This window comes from Fukomys damarensis, unplaced genomic scaffold (assembly GCF_012274545.1).
Source record: "Fukomys damarensis isolate Sample0158 unplaced genomic scaffold, DMR_v1.0_HiC HiC_scaffold_16, whole genome shotgun sequence".
NCBI classification, from domain to species: Eukaryota; Metazoa; Chordata; class Mammalia; order Rodentia; family Bathyergidae; genus Fukomys; species Fukomys damarensis.
The window spans coordinates 10315024-10323243 of NW_022900928.1; positions in this window are offsets into that span (position 1 = coordinate 10315024).

Genomic DNA, 8220 nt, shown 5'->3' on the forward strand with positions numbered 1-8220 from the left:
TACACACTTGAGGTCAAGACCGAACGCCATTCATAATCCTGACTACCTTAGCGAGCACATTTATACGTGAAACCAGACCTGTGTAGGTCTGATCGTGAGGGCTGCAGAGAACACAGCGACTGCCAGGAGCGCTTGCCTTGATTTGTGTTTTAGGTGAGCTGGCGATTTCACTGGCTTATTTCTGCAGTCTGTCTGGACCGCTGTTCTGGGATAAAATCCAAGGTCCAAAAAGGCACTCGACACATTACATACGGCATCACTGCTTGTGTTTGTTGTCAAACATTCACACGGGAGAGGCCCTCTGATGATTACTTGGTACCAGTACTAAACAGACACAGCAGGACAGGAAGTCCAGGCTCCCTGCAGATGCAACCATTTTCAAACCCAAGCTCCAGTCTTGCACGCGGTTTAGCACCTGGCCTTGGCAGGCCCCTCCGTCACTGGGTTCTTCCCTGGACTTGCGCCAGCCTCGGCAGTGTGACCAACCCTGTGGGGCTTTCTTGGTTTCCACCATTGAGCCTGCTCCTTTTCATTTCTAGTCTGAAAGCTGTAACAATTCTTAATTTTTCCAGAGTGCATCACATCTGTTTTAATAAATTCAATTCAATTCCTTTTAACTCTGAATGCTTAGTCTCAAAATGATAATACTGGGCTAGGGGGATAGCTCAGTGGTAGGGCACCTGCCCAGCATGCTCGGGACTCTGGGACCCATCCCCAGCACTGCAAAATGATAATGGCAATAATAATAATAATAATTATTATCATCATTATCATCATCATCATCATCATCATCATCATCATCATTATTAATTGGAACCAAAATATAATACAAAATATTTCTTGCAAAGCAATAAAGGTAAATGATTAGTGTCAATAAAGGCAGAGGAAAGATAATTTTTGACATAGGTTTTTTTCTTTATTTCCAGTTTCATATAGTTTTAAAAAATGTATTTCTCCCTTCTGCGAGTCAAAGAACTCTCTGATGCAGCATTTTCTTTTCTTCTTCCTCTTCCTCTCCTTCTTTTGTAGCACTTGGGATTGAACCCGGGGCCTTGTGCATGCTAAGCAAGCATTCTATCACTGAGCTACAACCTCAGCCCTTTTTATCTGGAGACAGGGTTCTGTTAGGTTACCCTGGCTGACCCTGATCTCATAATCTCCTTTCCTTAGCTTCCTGAATAGCTGGAATTACAAGTGTGTGCCAACATGCCCAGCTTCTTCCTTCTTCCTTTAAAAAATTACCTTTAGAAGTAGATACTGCAGTTTGGGTTGAAATGCTAATATTCTAGTCTCCTCTATAAAGGACAATAATCTATCCTTAAAAATAGGAAAAATATATGGCAAATAGTTTCTTTACTTTAAAATATAAAATTCAAAAATACAGCAAGTTTTGCATCTTGAAGTGTGACCACTGTCAAAAAAAATTTTAATATATTTCTGAACAGGACAACAAAGTCTACTTTTGTGTTTTTGCATGGACTCAAAAGAAAATTTGGAAAATTCAAAATTGGCATTGATGGGACAATGAGCCCTAGAAGTTATGGCGAGTATTCCTGTAGGAAGCGGGTAGAACTCAGTGGAGGTACTGTGGGAAAAGGAGCTAACCTCTGAAAATACAGGAGTCTTGGAAAATGCTGGGAAGCTCGACAGTACAAAAGCACACATCCAATCAGCAGCTGTTAGCACAGGTGTGGCCTCTTGAAAACTGCTGTAGAAATGTGGCATGGCCTTGGGGACTCCCAGAGGCCCCAGAACCCTCTTCCCTTTAACTAAACACATAGACTGCTTTACTGAGATGAGGAGTGAAGGGACCATCAGGCGAAGTCCCTACCACCCGCCCAGAAATCGGGCGGCTTACACGAGTCCCCACACACCCTTCCCCACTCTGCTCTTCCGTCCCTGCAGTAAGACCTGGCCTCCCCCGTTCCTCCAGTGGGATGTTCTCACTAGCACCTTCTCACCAGCATGGAAACATGGCCAACTCTGCCCTTCCCCCAGAGGACTCCTCCACAAGCTCCTTTCCCTCCTGTTCCCCTCTAGCCACAGACCCAGGTCTCCTGGCCTCTTCAAGGTATCTGATTCTCGGCCCTGACCCCACTCGCTGTGTCTCCCTGAAATGCCAATATCTTTCCCTTTTGCTCCTTGACCCTTGCTGCTTCTCTCTCTATGGCCTCCTCTCCTTTCTGACTTCAGGCAATATCTGCACCATGATAAGCCCCAACCTGCTGCTCATAGATCTCTCTTCTTAACTCCAGTCCTAGATGATCAGCAGTAACAGCTGCCCTTGAGCATCCAGAAAAGCATGCTAAATCCCAGAAGCCCAGGAGGAAATATCTGTTGTAAAAACCCATTCAAACAAGGCGAAAATGACTCTCCCCACCAAGCCCATTGAATGCCTTTCTCTCTCTTGCTCCAAAGCTAGAAACCGGAGTGCCACTCCTAAGCCCTCCTCATCACAGCCAATAGGCCACAACCGGTCTCTGCATGGGGTCCTTAGACCTTCTGTCCTTCTTACTGGTCAAAAAGAAAAGCTATCTTAAAAAAGAAGAAACATACCACATACTAGATGGAGTCATTAATAGTTTACAGACATTATTTCCATTAACCCACACTATGACTATGTTCAATTCATTCCACAGATGAGCTAACAGAGCCCAAGATCTTGCTGGTTCTCCCCAGGTCCAAAACTCATCCCCCTTCCCCAGCAACTTCAAGGAAGGCTTTGGAGGCCTTTCCTAAGGCCTTGGAGGATGGTATGGTTTTTTATAAGCCAGGGCATGGAAATCACATATTGTATTGTTTCAAGAAACACACAAAAGAAAGCGGAGGAAAGAATGGCGCCGTGGTACATTTGTGGACAAGGGTGCTGCAGATGCCTTTAATGAAAGGCAATATTGAAACAAACAGGTGCTGAACAAATAGTTCCAAAATGTGGTTTCTTTCTTTAAACAGAAACAACTAACAATACCTGTGAGCAATCATGCCATAGTGTGCCAGACACATGTCAAATACAGTTTTGATTTCTTTTGCATCTTACCTTGATTAGAAAGCTACAAGGAAGTGTCCATACCTGCCCAGGACAGAACAGGTAACTGAGGCTGACTAACTTTCCCCCAGTTACCCAAGGAAAAGTTTGATCTCATTTTCTTTTTCCTGAGAGCAGAAGGATGAAAAAGCCCAAATCTCTGCTCTTCTCCCCTCCCGTCTAGCAACTTCCCATTCCACAAGGGCCACTTTTCGAAGTCAGTTTGCTTCTCCTTTTGAAAAAGCTTCAGCGACACCATCGAAATGTGAAAAGACGATGTTAACTGGATTTAGAAACGGTTTTCCTGGAGGTCACCTGCTTAAGCCTGCAACTTTATACCATGCAGAAAGAAAATGACTCCTTAATTTTAAGATTCTGGTTTTACTTTAAAAGAGAAAAAAAAAAAACTGGCTTATTGTTGTTGATGCAAAAAAAGAGCCACCTGTTAAAGCAATGTGCTGTCCCTTCCAGATCTGGGGACAGAAAAGGGGCATGAGGGGAAAATCGATGTAATCTGAGAGAAGGACCTGACTGCAGTTAATATAATACATTGTATCCTCAGCATGGGTCATAATCCACCCTAATTTAAGGTGTTCGTAGCAAGGAAGTTGGCTATGATATAGGGGATGCTGTAATGTTTCTGCAGCTTTCCTGCAGATCAAACATTACCCTGAGTTTAAAAGTTTATCTTGGAGCGAGGATTTAGCCCAGTGGTTCCGCCGCCTGCCTCCACAAGCACAAGGTCCCGAGTTCGATCCCTGGTACCAAAAAGTTTATCTTAAGGAATCCAAATGTGTTTATTTAGATGCTGCTAGGGAGAAAAAAATGACCATTCTTTATAGGTGAAACGGCGAGGATACGATTAGAAGACGGTGCTTATTAAAAGGAGAAGTGAAGTAGTAATTTGTTCTTTGGTAAACCCAAAGTGACAAAGTGTCACCGTGTCACAGTGGCACAGTGCACCCCACCCCCCGCCATATCTCACACACACACACACACACACACACACACACACACACACACACACACACACACACCATACACACACACACACACACACACACACACACACACACACACACACATACACCATCAGGGTAAGGCCTCCTGGAATTTCTTTTGGCACAAACATCTTGTTTCAGGACCATGTTTGGACTGCGATTAAAAGAGGATTATTTGCACTGCACAGGCATGTTGCCACGTGAAAGGCTGGGCCACCCCTCACATTTTACTAAACTTTTCTGCAAACATCACACCCCGGCCGTCACCAACAAACTCAGAAGTTCAGAGCAAGGGGCAGGAGAGCTGGGTTTTGATTGTTCTGCGCCCACAGTCGCATTTCAAGCAGCAGGTGCCACTAAACTTCTCAATCTCAAGTCAAAAGGGCTAATTTCCGGGGGCTGAGGGCACAGTCACGCAAGGGTTTGTGTCCCAAGATAAAGGCCCCTGTTACAGCCATCATCATGGGAGGACAGCAGCACGAGTGGATCGCTATTAATCACCCACTGCTGGGTGAGTCCATTCTCATATTTATTTTCTTTGCCTACATAGAACATCCACACCGCACATTCGTTCAGTTTTACAATTCGACCTTACACCACCACTGCTTGCTTTTCACCAGCTCTCAGAGAAGCGGGACAGACCTCCTTCACCTCAAGTTCCAAATAGGCTGAGAGGCTGACTGATTTCCTCAATGCGCCACTGCTGGACAGCAGGAAAAACGGTACCTGAACCAAGGTTTTTAAGCTCCAAGCCAAACGTGTACTGATTGCCTTCTCTGTGTGGGAGATCTGATTGTTCCTGAAGCTAGACCGATGCTGAAACAACAGAGGCATTGCTCTCAGGAAGAGAATAACCCCCATGAAGGAAGAAGTGCACTCATAAGCATACACTGCGAGGGGGGATAGAGGGAAATAAAAAGGGTGCAGAGCTGGCCAGGGAGGGGTCTCTGGAGCGAGGCGAGGGGGACTTTTAGCAGACAGTGGAAGGAGCCCCGAGGGGCACAGCTCGTGGCTGGGGTGGCGCGGACCCCTTGGAGGAGGGGTTCAGTGTTGTTCCCTTTGAGACAGGAAGGCACAGAGCAATTTCAGGTGCGGGGCTCAACTGAGTTCTCCTGCAGGTGTGTGCAGAATGAGCAGTGGACCTGAGTGACCCTGGGCCCCAGTCACCCGTAGGGGTGTGGCCTTGTGCGGAGAGGTTAAGCAGCTGAAAAGTAGGCTTCTCATCCTGCGGGGGCGGCGCTGGTGAGCTGCTCCCAGGAGTCTGTCCCCCGATTTCTAAATAAATGGGTGATCTTGTTCTGTGCTAACTGACCAATCAAACTATCACGAGAGCCAATGAAACAACCTCACCCCCTCCCCAGACCCTCCCAGTATTCTGTGCTTTTAATGATGGGCACAGTGAGGCGTAAAATATTAAGTTTCTTAGCCAAGATCCATGAGGCAGTAATTGGCAGAGTTAAGACGTGAACCAGGGTCCGTCTAGCTTTCCTCCTGTAACAACTCCATCTTCACAATATACCTGAGCTCCTTCTGTTGCAGGTTGTGTCTGTGTGACAGGTATCTCAGCACCATAACCAAGTGCAGGGGCATGGCTCGTGTGTGGTAGAAGCTCAGGCATTAACTGAATGCCTAACCGAGCGGCACCACCAGGAAGCAGCCAGCTCTGGGTGGTGGTGGTACAGGCCGGGCGGGGTTAAGATCGTGGCCTCAGGAGCGAGACTGCCAGCATTTGAACACCTCCAGGCAGTTTCTGAGTGATTGAGCTCAGCTGCACTGTGTAAGGTGTGGGAGTGATGAGTCACCAAAGAGTGGACCCTCCGTTACTTGCAGGATAACCAGTAGCTACTACGGCCATGCTGTGCTGCCTGTGCCTGGAGCCTGAGAGAGAGATTCAGCTGGGCAGCCTGGCCTCTGCCGGACCTGCCCCCTTTACCCACTTCCTATTTCTTCCCATATCCCCCCAGTGTTCTCTGGTTCTGCTGCCACTCGGTGTCTAAACCTGAGGTCACCACCAGGTCCATGGCCCCTGGGGCACGGGACACACACTCACACACACACACACAGACACCCTCACCGGAACCTGCTGTCTGCCCCTCTGTTCCTTTCCATCTCTCTCCCTTTCTTCACCTACTCCCTGATATCTGTACATCACCCAAGTGGAAGCCACTCGGCAGCCCGGTCCACAGAGCAGGCAGCTGTGGGTGAGTATACTGCTGGGTGAGAGTCTTGTCAACAGTGGTTTACACGAAAGAGCTGAGGAAATCAGATGCCAGGGCTCCTACAGCCTGTTTGCCACTGAAGGACAGCATCAAGATCCTTGCTCTTTCCAGGCTTCTGCTCAGCCTCCCCCCAACATAACGGCTTTGAGTCTTGTTTGGTGGTGGCTGCAGGGTCATAGATCCACCCTCTGGTGGCCACATCCAAAATGGGTAGGGTGGGCAGGGAACAGTGAAAAGAGACTCACTCACCTCGGAGCTCTGACAGCCAGAAAGGTGGGATTTTCTTGGCTACACATCGCCTGGGCCTTCTGCTGCTAAGTCTCTCTCCAGGTCCTCACCATGTTCCTCAAACTCATCCGGCTGTCATACTTGCTGTCTCTTCAGAAATGCCCAGGAAGCCTTCCTACCTTCTGGAGGCTCCACGGCTTAGCCCCAGGAATGGCCTTGGTTTCTCTCCTTCCCCTCCGGTCTCACACGGTTCCCCACCTGCCCCGTGTGCAGTGAGAGGTCGAGGAGAGGCATCCATCTTCGTGACAAGTGGGCAGAAGGAGTCCCGAGTCAAGGGAGGAGAACCCGATGCCCCAGATCCTTTGGTGTCACTCATCATCACCTTCACAGGTACCTGCGGGGTTCACCACCTGTCTCTCAACTGCCCTGCTGGCAAATGTTCAGTCGGTTACTATTGGCCACACACACACACACACACACACACACATGCACACCCTGACTGCCTGTCTCCGGACGGCTGTGGTTTAACCCAGCAGTCGCACCTACCAAGGCCTCCAGGGCTCAGGTCGGGCTGGATTTTAAAGAAGCCTGGACATCTAGAACTTCCAGCAGCTTCCCCACTTGTGACACGACTGAGTTTGGGTAAGGAAGACAAAGATAAAACCATGCTGTAACTCTTCCTCTCAGCAGAGGTCCCTACCTCATCCACACAGAGCTGTTCTTTTCCTTCATCTCCCTCCTCTTCTCCTCGAAAGGCCCCCTTTATGGCTGCCTGGGTAAAGAAGGAGGCCTGGCCTTGGCAGTGCGGTTCAGCATGGCGGCAACCTAGCTTTTACAGGTTACTGTGGAGCCGTGGGTTACCGTGTAGACTATGCTGTCGCCTCCACACAGTGTGCGCCCTTCCTTAGCTGGGAGCCCTGACAATGACCCAGGACAGGCAGGAGAACCCTGCTCCAGGCCAGGACAGACTCTTCCTCGCTGAGATCCCTCCTTCCTGTGATGTTGGGAGCAGCCTGGCCCGGCTCCCTCCCCCGGGAGAAGGCCCCCAGGTGCTCTCTGGATCCAGCTACCTGCCAGGGACAACTCCTGGTGGGCTCCTATTGCCTTGGTGCCTGCCGTGTGCGGGGCACTGCCCTCGCACCTCACTGGGCCATCTGCGCAGGTGGTATCTGTCCGCCCGGATCTGCCAGGCAAGTGGCTCAGGGCCCGGGGTGCAGAGGCTCGGGTTCTCCTCTGCCCTCCTGGCTTCAGGCTGATGGCACCAGGCACTGGGTCGCCTCTCTGGGAATTTGCCTCCCTTCTACTCCTGAGCCCGGGGAAACTAACTGTATCCCTAGCTGCTGGGGAGAGGAAGCCGGGGTGCGGGGTGTCACGAGGGGTGTTCCAGGACAGTTACCTCACTGAGCCTCAGTTTTCTCTCCTACCGACCTCCACTCCTGCAGGACTCCCGTGGAAAGACCTGGAGGCCCCAGATGTGCGCGCTTGGGTGGCAGCTCCCCTAGGCAGTGAGTGCAGTATAGAAGGAAGATCCCCCTTCGGGATCAGGCCCTGAGTTCGAATACATCCTCCTCGGGCCCTGACTAGCAAGACCTTGCCAGCGTGCCTTAACCAATCATTTTATGGGGCGGGGGAGGTGGTGGTGGTGGTGGTAGTGAGCACCACACCTTGGTTATATCGGTCACAGGAGTCCAAGAAGGCGAAGGGGGGAGAGAGGGAGATGAGAGAGAGAGGGAGAGAGAGAGAGAGA